The following is a 12528-nucleotide window of genomic DNA, read 5'->3' as shown; positions in this document are numbered from 1 at the left end:
TTAAAGACCTTTGTGGCCCCTGAGAAAAAGTTTCTGAGATGACTGCTAGAAGTCTTGTTGGTATAAGCCTTCTTCAGATAAAATCCAGCATGGCTTCAATTATGTTGAAGGCTGATTAGTCTCCTCACATAAATCAGCATTGATTCATTTAAGTTAAACTTCTACTCCTTCTATGCAAGTGGAATCAGCCCAAACATGGTTGGATTTGAGGGAGCAAGGGAAGAAAGAAGTGTAAGTATAAAGTAATGTCAAAGAGGTAGCAAGTAGCCATATTAACTACATGAAATGGGAGACTACTGCAGGGTTTGAGAAGAGGCGTGGCATGATTTAACTTGAGCTTTAACCAATTTTCTCCAATGCTATATTAAGAATTAGCATGTAGGGAGGTGGGATGTAGCAAAAGGGGGAGCTTACATGTAGTTAGGTGAGACGTAGTAGTGGCTTGGATCAGGATTATAGAATATAAACAAGGAGAAGAGTTTAGATAATGGGTATGTCTTGACTTCAGCTCCAACCAGACTGGCCAATGAATCAGAAATTAGGCATGAGAGAAAGAAAGAAGTCGTGATTCAACTGAGTAACTAGAGGGTCTAAATTGCTATTTACTAAGATGGGGAAAACTGTTAGAGGAGTGGATGTGGGGTGAAGATAGAGAATAATTTTAGTATTGGACATGTTATGTTTGAGATTATCATGGCCATCCAAGTGGAGATGGAGTGTGAGCAGTTGGATATATGAGTTTGAATTTCAGGGAAAATTCAGACAAGATATATCAGTATTCGAGTCATTAGCATACACATGGAATTTAAAGTCTTATGAATTAAATGGATCCCATAGAGAAAATGTAGAGAGAGTCTATGAGAATTTCAAAGAAAAGTAGGACAAATAAGTTGAAGGCGTATGCAAGAGAATAAGTGAAGTGATAATAAGGATGTACCACAAAATTGAAGATGGGCATGGGATCAAAGTGATATCAAAGGAATAGTGAACAGTAGAATCAATGAACTTTGTTTTTGTGAAGTAAAATTATTGTTGGAGTCATGCTATTAGAATAATCTGAAAAAATAAAACATTTTAAATTACTGTATTTACTGAAATATAATTTACTAAATTTGTTGCTATCTGAGATAAAGAAAAAAATGAATAGAAATCAGATTTTGTCCCTGAGTAATTCACAGTCCTACTGAGGAGACAGATCTACTAAAAATAACAACAGTGCCACATGATCACAGGCTGAACAGAGGTAATGATAAGGTGTTCTGTACAGAGCAATTAATGAAATAACCCTTTAACTGCTATTTTTTAAATGGGCAGTTAAATATCAATCTTAAAATAAGCATTTATTAATTCATTTACTAAGAATTTATTGACGGTCTTCTATATATCAGGAACTAAGTTTTGCATTGGGGATACAGTAGCAAAAAAGACAAATAATTCAGCCTTAATGGAGCTTGCAGTACAATAGAGGAAGTGTTCACGTGTTAGAATATACAAAGTCTGTGATAATTGGGCATTTTGAAATAAGTAACCTCATCTTTGATTTCCTGATTTTCATTCCATTCTTGCTTTTGAAGATATTTGGTGAGCACTGGCTGAAAATTGTTTCTCAGTAGTCATCTGGGATAACATATTTTTTATCTATGTGAACCTACTCTACATAAAGTGTCCAAAATAGCTTTAATCTTCTCATTTGTATGAAGAGTTTGGAAGTTAAAAAAGATAGCCCCATCATCCATTTAATTTTTACAATATCATTAGGAATTATGTTTTTTAAAATATGAAAATAACAGTGCTGTTTTTAATAACCCAAACATTCAGAGATGCATAATGTAAAAGTTAATAGATTGCTTCCCAACACTACTGCCTCCAATTTGAACTGTCAAGATTAACAGCCAAGATTAATGACTTATTGTGTATCTTTACATATCTTTCTCAGTGCTCACAAACCAACCAACCTATATACACACTTTACAAAAACTTCTGGGATGCAGCAAAAAGCAGTAATAAGAGAAAAGTTTATAACAATAAATACTCACATTACGCGGAGAAATAACTGGAAAAAAAAAACAGCTTAACTTTATACCTCAAGGAACTATAAAAAGAATAATCCTAAAGTTTGCAGAAAGAAGGAAATAATAAATATTAAGAGTAGAAGTAAATTAAAGAATAAAAAACTAAAAATCAACAAAACCAAGAGTTGTTTTCTTGAAAAAATAAACAAAATTGAAAAACCATTAGCTACAATAATCAAGAAAAAAGAGAGAAGTCAAATAAATAAAATCAGAAATGAAAGTGAAAACATTACAACAGATGCCTCAGAAACATAAGAAACTATTATGACCAATTATATACCAACAAATTGGATAACCTAGAATGAATAAATTCCTAGAAATTTACAAGCTACCAAAACTGAATCAAGATGAAATAGAAAGGCTAAACACACCAATAGAAAAACAAGATTAGATTAGTAATGAAAAACCTCCCAACAAAGAAAAGCCCAGGACCAGGTGGTTTCATGGTTGAATTCAACCAAACATTCAAAGATGAATTACTACCAACTCTCTTAAACTCTTGCAAAAAATACAAGTAGGAACGCTTCCAAACTCATTTTATGAGGCCAGCATCAACTTGATACTGAAACTATACAAAGACACTACAAGTAAAGAAAACTATAGGCCAAAATCCCTAGTGAATGTCAATGCAAAAATCATAAATAAAATACTAGCAAAGTAAATATAATAACAAATTAAAACAATTATACACCATGACCAAGTGAGATTTATCCCTGGAGTACAAGAATGGTTCAACATACGAAAATAAATCAGTGTAATATACCATATTACTGAAAAAAAAAGGGCCTTTCAACAGAGAAAAAACATTTGCCAAAGTTTAACTTCCATTCATGATTACAATTCTCAAGAAAACAGGTGTAAAAAGAATTTACATCAATTTACTTTACACAATAAAGACCATCGTATCAAAAACCCACAGCCAATACCATAATCAATGAAAGAAAATGGAAAACTTTGCCTCTAAGACACAAGGATGTCCCTTTCTACCACTTCTTTTCATCATCGTACTGCAAGTCTTAGCCAGAACAATTAAGTAAGAAAAAATAAATAAAAGGCATCCAAATTGGAAAAGAAGAAAATTATCTCTTCTTGCAAATGACATATATGTAGACATTCCTAGATAATCCACAAAAATCTCTTAGAACTAATAAATGAATTCAATAAAGTTGCAGGATAAAAAAGGGAACATACAATAATCAGTAACATTTCTATATATAAACAATGAACTATCCAAAAAAGGAAATGGAGAAAACAATCCCATTTATAATAGCAACAAAAATAATAACATACTAAGGAGTAAACTTATCAAAGAGGTGAAAGACCTGTACACTGAAAATTATAAAACATTGATAAAGCAATTTACAGAAAACACAGAAAAAAAGACCTGTAAAAAACAAAGAAGATATAGAAAGACATCCTGTGTTCATGGATTGGAAAACTCAGTATTGTTTAAATGTCCATATTACCCAAAGAGATCTACAGACTCAATTCAATTTCTATCAAATCCCAATAACATTCTTTACAGAAATAATAATAACATTCATATGGAACCACAAAGACCTTGAATAGCCAAAACAATCTTATGCAAGATGAACAAAGATGGAGGCATCACATTTCCTGACTTCAAAATATTACAAAGCCACAGCAATTAAACCAACATGGTACTGGCATAAAAAAAGTCCTAAAAGCCAATGGAGCAGAATTGAAAATCCAGAAATAAATCCATATATCTACAGTCAACTGATCTTTGACATGGGAAAGAATACACAATGAGGAAAGGATAGTCTCTGAATACCCACATGCAGAAGAATGTAATTAGACCTTTATCCCACACCACATACAAAAATCAATTCAAAATGACTTAAAGACTTAAATGTAAGACCAGAAACTGTAAAACTATGAAAAGAATGCATAGGGAATATGCTTCTTGATACTGGTCTTCACAATAATTTCTCGGCTATGAACCCAAAAGCAAAACTAGACAAGTGGGATTGCATCAAACTAAAAATCTTGTGCACAGTATAAAAACAATCAACAGAGTGAACAGGCAATCTATGGATTGATAGAAAATACTTGCAAACCATGTATCTGGAAAGGTGCTAATATCCAGAATATATAAGAAACCAAAATCAATAGCCAAAAAGAAATGACCTGATTAAAAAATGTACAGAGGACCTGAATTGATATTTCTTAAAAGAACACATATGGATGGCCAACAGGCATGTGAAAAGGTTTTGTGTTTTTTTCTTCTTTTCTTCTTCTTTTTTTTTTTTTTTTTGTCTTTTTCAACTATTTTAAATGATCAGCATTTTAAAAAATATTTTACTATGGTATACTGGAAGTACAAGTTGTATAGAGACTTCCAGAGAGTTATAATTCATTTTATGCATTTTTTTTGCAAATTTGTCTACAAAAAAAGTGCACTATAACAACATTGACTTTGTGTGCAAGCACTGTATGTGTACAAAAAAATGCTAAAACTTTCTCAGTAAATGAAGACATGTCCTTTTTGTACAGCTGCATTTGTGAAAGATAAAATATATTGAGATGTTGGTTCTTTTAGGTTACTGTGCATGTGGTGTTGACCCATCACAGTTTGTGCCAATCTTGTCAAGACTTACGTTGTTCATCAAAGAATGTCAGATGACCACAGTTATAAATTTGGGTGGACACAATTACCAACCACAGTAATATGCACTTACACATGTCCTTTTGTCCAATTTTTATGAATATGGTTTGTCACTCATAACCGTTATAACTATGCAGTGGTCATTAATATACCTCTTTATGCTTGCAAAAATAGGTATGTTATTATTGCTTATTTTGTGTAAAGTGGCCTATGAAGTTTTTTGTCATATTTTTATATGTTTCACATATAAATCTCCTTTTAAAAATGTAAATAAATATCACTTAAAGAATTTTCAAAATATTTCACAGAATTATATTTTTGGGATTTTCATCCTTCCAGACTACAACAGTCAGCTCCTAAAGTTCAATTGATCCTAATATGCAGAATATAGATGTACTTCAACAAATCCAATAATTCCTTTATTGATTGACATTTCACATTACTTCCTATAAAATGTTAGTTGTGCTAACCAATGCAGTAATAGTAATCATCATCATAAAAAGAGCCTTATACTGACCTGACATTCAACAGGTGCACTTCTGTTTTATCAACCCTCACACTATATCTATAGTTAAATATTTTGGTTACCACCTCTGCTTATAAATACATTATACATATGATTACTTTATTACTATAAGACTGCATCTTCCAAAAACTGAATTAGAAAGTATAAGAGAATGAAACGGCAAAATTTTAAGTGGTAGAACAAATTTTCAACATGTAATTGATAAAGGGCTCATACACAAAACATACGAAGAACTCCCAATAAATAGAAACATGGAGAAAAGTCTTAAAAAGGTAATTCACAAATGAAGAAATCCAAGTGGCCAATAAATATGGAAATAATCATCAAGATAATAAATAGGGAAATCCAAATTAAAACCAAAATTAGATGCTACTTCACATTCACCAGAAGGGTTAACACTTAAAAGAATGCCAATACCAGAAACTGAAGAGAATATGGAGTAATAGAAATTCTCACAAACTGCATCTGGTTGTGTAAATTGGTAAAACCACCAACTGGAAAACAGTTGGGTGTTTTCTATCAAGATGATTCAAGACAGACATACAAACTGACTTAGCAATATCACAACTTTATATATGTACAATAGAAATATGTCCTATGTACCAGGGAACATGTATAAGAATGGTCCCAGCAACATTTTTCATAAGGGATAAAACATGGAATCAAACAACATTCTATCTTGTGAACCAAAAAGTATGGTATGTCTGTGAATAAAGGGTGAAGCAAAATGTTCTCTCTTTTTATAATGCATAAATTTGAGCTTGGGTTATTTTCTAATTCCATTCCCCTAAGAACATAGGAAAAGTAGATGTCAGCTGTGTTACTGGGACCACCACTTATGGTAAGGAAAAAAAAAAAAAAAAAAAAAAAAAAAACCTCCTGATTGACACGTTATACCTAGACTGCTAATAAACTATAAATACGTTATTAGGAGAAACTTTGGGCTGTCCTAAGCGCATGTTCTTTGCAGGACTTTTTAAGTCATTGATTCCACTTTGGGACAAAGGATTCTAAGGTTATCTATCTATTATACTCAGCTCTCTAAGTCTCACATTCTTACACACACAGTCATTTGGAGTAGCTACAGAAGACTAGCTCCCATTTCTGTTCTGTTGAGAACTCTTTCAGAAAGTAAACAGTTACTGGTGTGCTGACATGCTCTTCCCTGTGCTGTATCCTGCTAAGTGAGGTCAGCAGTTAGTGTGGCCTATAATAATCAAATTAGTCTGTCTAGTTGAGTTTGAAGGCCCAAAGGTAAGTATTCAATGTTAAGGGAATAAAAATAAACAAACTGCAACAATATAGATGATCTTACAAACATACAGCTAATCCAGACACAAAAGAATATACCCCACAATATTACATTTATATAAAGCATAAAACTGTAAAGAAAAAGAAACTTTGAGAGAGTAAAAAAAGTTAAGGAGAGAAGACTTTTTAATTGGTTTATATGTTGATGAAGACAGCACTAGGATTTCTTTATTTAAAAGGGTTACATAAAAAGTTTCTGAAAGTTATTTTATTTCTTCACTTGGTCAATACACAAGTATTTGATTTATAATAATTCATTAATCATTATATTTATGTTCATATAGTCTTCTGTGTGTTAGCATTTCACAGCAAAAAAATATGAGTGTTTATACTTTTAATTACAAGAGTATGCATGTATTTAATTATAGCAGATTAAAAAAATACTTTTTTTAAATACTTGAGGGAGAGACATTTGAGTTGAAATGAGAAAGAGACAGAAAGCAAGAGACAGAAAACAAAAGACTTAGAAAAACAAGAGTGGGTGAAGGAAGGGAGGGAGGGAGGGAGGGAGGAGGGAGGGAAAGAACAGAAAAGAAAGAGGTTAAGAGATCAAGGAGCAGGCTAGGGACAAGTTCTCTCAGGGTATTTAAACCATGGGGTAGAGTTTGTGTTTTACTCTGGATGTAATGGAAAGATATTACAGGGCTAAAATTGGAGCATGACACAATTTTATTAACATTCTTAAAACATTACTGAGACTGCTGTTCAGAGAACAAGGGGGTGAGAGCAGAAACAGGGGCACCAGTAGGAATGTGTGGCAGAATGACACTAATTCAAGCATGTTCACTTGGTTATGGGGTGGGGCAAGTGGTGGAGGCAGTGGAAATGAAGAAACTGTGCTTTAGGTCACATAATTACAAAGGGCCAGAAACTCACGCAAGTCTACCTCTAAAGCCTACAAAAATCTGCCCCATAATGTAATATTAATGTACCTGCCTTATAATCCTTGATGTAACTTTAGTTGCTTAAGTTTCTCTTTACTGTTGTATATAGAATTTGCTTAATGAAAATCTGGTGTTTGCTTTATATATACTGCTTGAAATGTATAAAATGTACTTTGTTTTACAAGAAGAAATAGGTTGACAGAGTTTAAGTATCACACTCAAAGTTATATCTTGAAAGTAAACTGAGCCAAATTTGAAATGAACTGTCTGACTCAAAGTCTTTGCATTTAGCTGTCTTTCTAAGATCCCTAAGAATGATTTATAGTATAATAATGTGCAATTCATTCTTCTTTTAAAATAATAGTAAATTCAATTCAATTAGATTTCTTCATTACCAACCAACAGACAACCCCCAAGCACACAAAACACACACACTATCCAGGGTTTCAAATACAAATTAAAATTACATTTTCTGAAATTAGATAGTTTACTTCAGCTTTTTCATAGGCTCTAGGGAAAGTATAGTTATGTCATTTTATTTCTAAAGCAAAATGCAGGCTTAGGATGAAAATAATATCTAATTCAATTTCTATGCTCAAACTACATTGTATAATAATTTTAGGTTTGTCAAACATTTGTCAGTATGGATTATGGCTTGTAATACATCATTGAAAACATGGAAAGCTAATTATTTTTAACTTTCTATATAAATCCTGAGTCCTTTAATTGGTCTCCTACAGATCATGTTAAATATTTAGTGAGAAATAAACATAGCTATTTTAACCAATTCCTGCCCATCACAATAGACATTATTGTAAAAATTAAAACTTATTTAGTGACATATATAACACCTGGTAAGAAGCAAAGGGAAACTTTTATAAAGTAAATACAGGCATTTCAAAAAACAGACTTCAGCTTCATGCATTCCAATATCTCTGAAATATCAAAGGATTTCACAAAGATAATCTAGTCTAAATATGTAAGAGCAGTCCTGTGGAACAGACAGTAAATAAAGATCATTCTAATTTTATTTATAAAATATTTATACTGATGTCTCCTGGTTAAATAGGCACTCCATCCAAACTGACTGTATTTACATTATCTGTGAATTCAGAACTTTTTTTAGCTGACAATTCATTTGTTCAATGACTATTTAATGAAAGCCACCTACATACAAAATATTTTGCTAGATACCATGAGTGCTAGAAGAGAAATCAGGTCTGGCCTCAGGCAGTTCCCATTCTGGGAGGGAAGTGAGACACTTCACAGTGATGCAACATAAGGAGAGGTTCTTTAAAAAAGAAATAAAACTCTGTGGGAGTTTAGAAGTAGAGATCATGATTCCAGAACTCCCATGTCCTATAATCTTTGCTGAATCACTTAATCTGTGGGAGCTACAATTTTCCATCTGTAGAAATAGTGAAAAGATCTTGCAGAATTTTGGAAAGCATCAAATCAAGTCACACAACCTAGTTCCCGGCATATATTCAGTGCTAGAAAACTGTTAGTTATAAGCATTACTCTTTTTGGTGAGATTCAGAAAAAGCTTCTTTGTGGAAATAGCAGGTGAGCCTTGAAGACTAGGCAGGAGATGGAAAGGGCAGAATAGCAGTTGTCCTTTCAAAGTTCTTTCTCTGCTTTTTCCTGGGCACATGATCACCTAGAATTTAGAGATTAGGTGGAGGTCAAGCTAAATCAAGTTGAAATTGATCTAGCTAAATCAATAGGGCTTGATGAATAATAGAATATGAGAAAAGAAATCATGATGCCAAGCACACAGATAAACTCAATGTTTTTGGCCCACATGACTGGAAGTAGGAAGATGACATCAAAAGAATTGGACGGGAGGAATCTGAGCAGATGATCTGTGCCATTCTGGACATAGGATGATTTACCTATGAGACATCCAAGTGGAAAGGTTTATAATCCAAAAGGACTTGTAAGTCAAGCATTAGGAATTGGATAAGATCTGGAAATAAAGATTTCAGATTCACCTATATATCAGTGATGATCAAAGTCTTAAAATTTCAAGAGGAAGAATACTAAGGAAAAAAATAATCAATCAAAGGAAAGTTTTTGTTTGGTAAATCCCAGAGTTAGGAAGCAAGAGGGAAAAAAGAAACAATAAATATAAGAGGAGATTTAGGAAAGTACTACAATGGAATTGAGATGTATATAAAATATGGGGTGCAAATTCCTTCTCTGAAAAGTGTTCACTTTTAACAGTCCCTGCTGCACTGGGGCCTAAGTTCTATATTAGTCCATATGACTTCATGTACCCTGGCCATTGCTGATTTTGTCACAGTAGACATGTGATGCCAGCTGGGCCAATTCAGTTCTCTAAGGATTTTAAATAAAACAATACTTTAATTGGTTGAGGTTAGAACTGAAAGGTTATGTAGAGCCAAAACCTGTGGCTTTTGCTGACAGCTTTTTCAAGACAGCAAATAACAAAGCACCTCCAATTTCAGACAGCTGCATGTTCACCATTTTAACCCCCAATCAACGTTTGCCAAATGATTAACTGATGTAAATCTAGAGTTTTTAATCCTTTTCAAATTTATCGTAGTGTACATGCAGACTATATCTGCCAAGCTGGCCATTTTATCTCCACGTGTGTTAAGAGTACTGAATGAGGGGGAAAGGCCTAGCTATACTTTCTGCTCTCAAGTTCCACAACACAGCCTTATATCCTTATGTTAATTGTTTTGTTTTGTTTTGTTTTTGCTTGAGTTAGTTTGATTGTGTGCCTGTTTCATACAAACAAGTATCCTAGACTGAGATATCAAAGAATACATTAAAGATAAAGACAATGATGGCAAATGTACATCCACAGAAATATCAAGACTAAATACAAAAAGAAAACCATTAGAGTTAATAAAGTCAGTGGAGATATTTTTAATTGAATTTTTATTTATAACTGACACCTAATAATTGTACATATTTATGGGATAAAATGTGATGTTTCAGTGCATGTGTACATAGCTTAATGATAAAATTGGGGTAATTGCCATATACATCACTTTCAATATTTATCATTTCTTTGTGGTAACAACATTGAAAGCCACCTCATCCCAGCTAGAATGGCTATTATCAAAAATAACAAATAGAAGAAAAGAGAACTCATACATTGTTGGTGGGAATGTAAGTTAGTATAGCCATAATGAATAACATATAGAGGTTTCTCAAAAACCTAAAAATAGAACTGCCATATAATCCAGCAATCCCATTACTGGGTATATATCCAAAGAAAATGTAATCAGTATGTGGAAGAGACATCTGTACACCCATGTTTATTGCAACACTATTCACAGTAACCAAGACATAGAATCAACCTATATGCCCATCTAATGATGAATGGATATATATCTGTGTGTGTGTGTGTGTGTGTGTGTGTGTGGTGGAATACTATAAAGTCATAAAACAATGAAATCCTGTCATTTGCAATAACATGAATGAACCTGGATAACACTATGTCACTACGTTAAAGCACAGAAGGATAAACACCACATGATCTCACTCATATGGAATCTTAAAAAGCTTATTTCATAGAATTAGAGAGTAGAATTGTTGTTACCAGAGGCTGGGGAGGGTCGAGGTTGCGGGGAACTGGGAGAGGTTGGTCAATGGGTACAAAGTTACAGTTAAGAAGAATTTGTTTTGGTGTTCTATTACACAGTAGGGTGACTATAGTAAATAACAGTGTATTGAATATTTCAAGATAGCTAGAAGAAAAGATTTTGAATGTTGTCACCACAAAGAAATATACATGTTTAAAGTGGTAGAGATCTTTAAGACAGCAATTTCATTACAGAAAAACAGAACCCAGATTTTAGGGTGCTAATCAATATATGGATTTTAAAAAGAAAAATATTAAATATTGACTACTCTTTTGATAAGTTTGGTACTATGAAAAGGTAAAAAAAAAATGGAATTGATATATAAACTTCAAATAACAATTAATATGGTTTCTCCTAAGTATCAGAAGTAGCAGAAGAATAAAAGGAAGGTCTGCTCCTTTTGGTGTGTATATTACGTTTGAATGTTTGAGGAATTCAGGGACAGATTTAATAATCTGAAGGGCATAAATAAAGAGCAGGTGATGTGAACACCTGCAGAAATTTATTCTATGAATACCTCCCCTGAATTTGTCATTTCTGACTCATTGGTTTGGGGTCTGGGCTTTTGAGTCAGACACTGGAAATATCTTCTGTCATCCTGATGCCTGTGTGATTGATTACAGCATCATCACATTATAGATATCCAAAGGCTTTATGGTATGAAACCAGAATACAGTCCTCATTTCATTTCTAAAAGTATCTATGGTTTTACATGTTCTTTTATTGCCTTTGTGTTTCTTTAGATTTTACTTTTCTGTTTCAATCTTAGCAACTGTCTTAAGCTTTGAAATGCAAGCCCTCCTTCTTAGTAGCTTATAAGAATAAAGAGAACCCTAAACAGATTAGGGGAGAGGGGACTGTTGACAGCCACCGAATTTTGAGCAGACAGCCATTTAGAAGAAAATTGAAGGCCGAAAATATTTTCAAGAGTAAAATCCTACTTCCTTTTCTAAATGATTGCTTTTATACTTGTAAACATTCTATTCTGCATTTGGTAACAGTCATTATCTTTTCAAGGTTGTCCGTAAGAAGCCCACTTAGAAACAACTAAGGTTCTCAAGTGTAATGTCATCTCTTGTGAAATGTAATTATTAATCCCAAAGAGGGTTAATTGGTAGGCAGAGGCAACAATACCCAAATTTATGTATTTAACTACCGAAGATGGACAAACTGCCTGCATTATTTGGCTTAAAAAAAGAAAAGAGCTTCAAAGTTTATCTTCGTCATTAGCCAATGAAAGTAAAACTAAATGAGTCTGATAGATTCATCTTAAAACCATGCATAAAAATTTCTTTTTGACAATGGGTTAATCTTCCACTGAAGCCACAACGAAATGTTTGATGAAAGCAAGGACATCACTTCTTGGGGAAGAGCTCACCAGAAATGTAAGGCAACAATACCTCAAACAAGGAAATGGAATAGAACCTTAGACATGCTTATCTTCTTCCCATAATATGTGTTTTTGCCAGAGAACTCTGTATGTCAG

The 12528-nt window shown here is 33.1% G+C and overlaps 1 protein-coding gene and 1 long non-coding RNA gene across 8 annotated transcripts in view; one reads left to right on the top strand and one right to left on the bottom strand.

Moving 5' to 3' along the window:
• TMEM232 (transmembrane protein 232) overlaps positions 1-12528 on the bottom strand; it is a 318910-nt gene that overhangs the window by 232461 nt on the left and 73921 nt on the right. The gene's annotated exons all lie outside the window — the stretch shown is intronic.
• The window catches only part of LOC126956271 (uncharacterized), a 40847-nt gene that overhangs the window by 21891 nt on the left and 6428 nt on the right, over positions 1-12528 (top strand). The window lies entirely within an intron of this gene.

This window comes from Macaca thibetana, chromosome 6, assembly GCF_024542745.1.
Source record: "Macaca thibetana thibetana isolate TM-01 chromosome 6, ASM2454274v1, whole genome shotgun sequence".
Taxonomy (NCBI): Eukaryota; Metazoa; Chordata; class Mammalia; order Primates; family Cercopithecidae; genus Macaca; species Macaca thibetana.
This window is presented reverse-complemented; position numbering and strand designations above follow the sequence as displayed.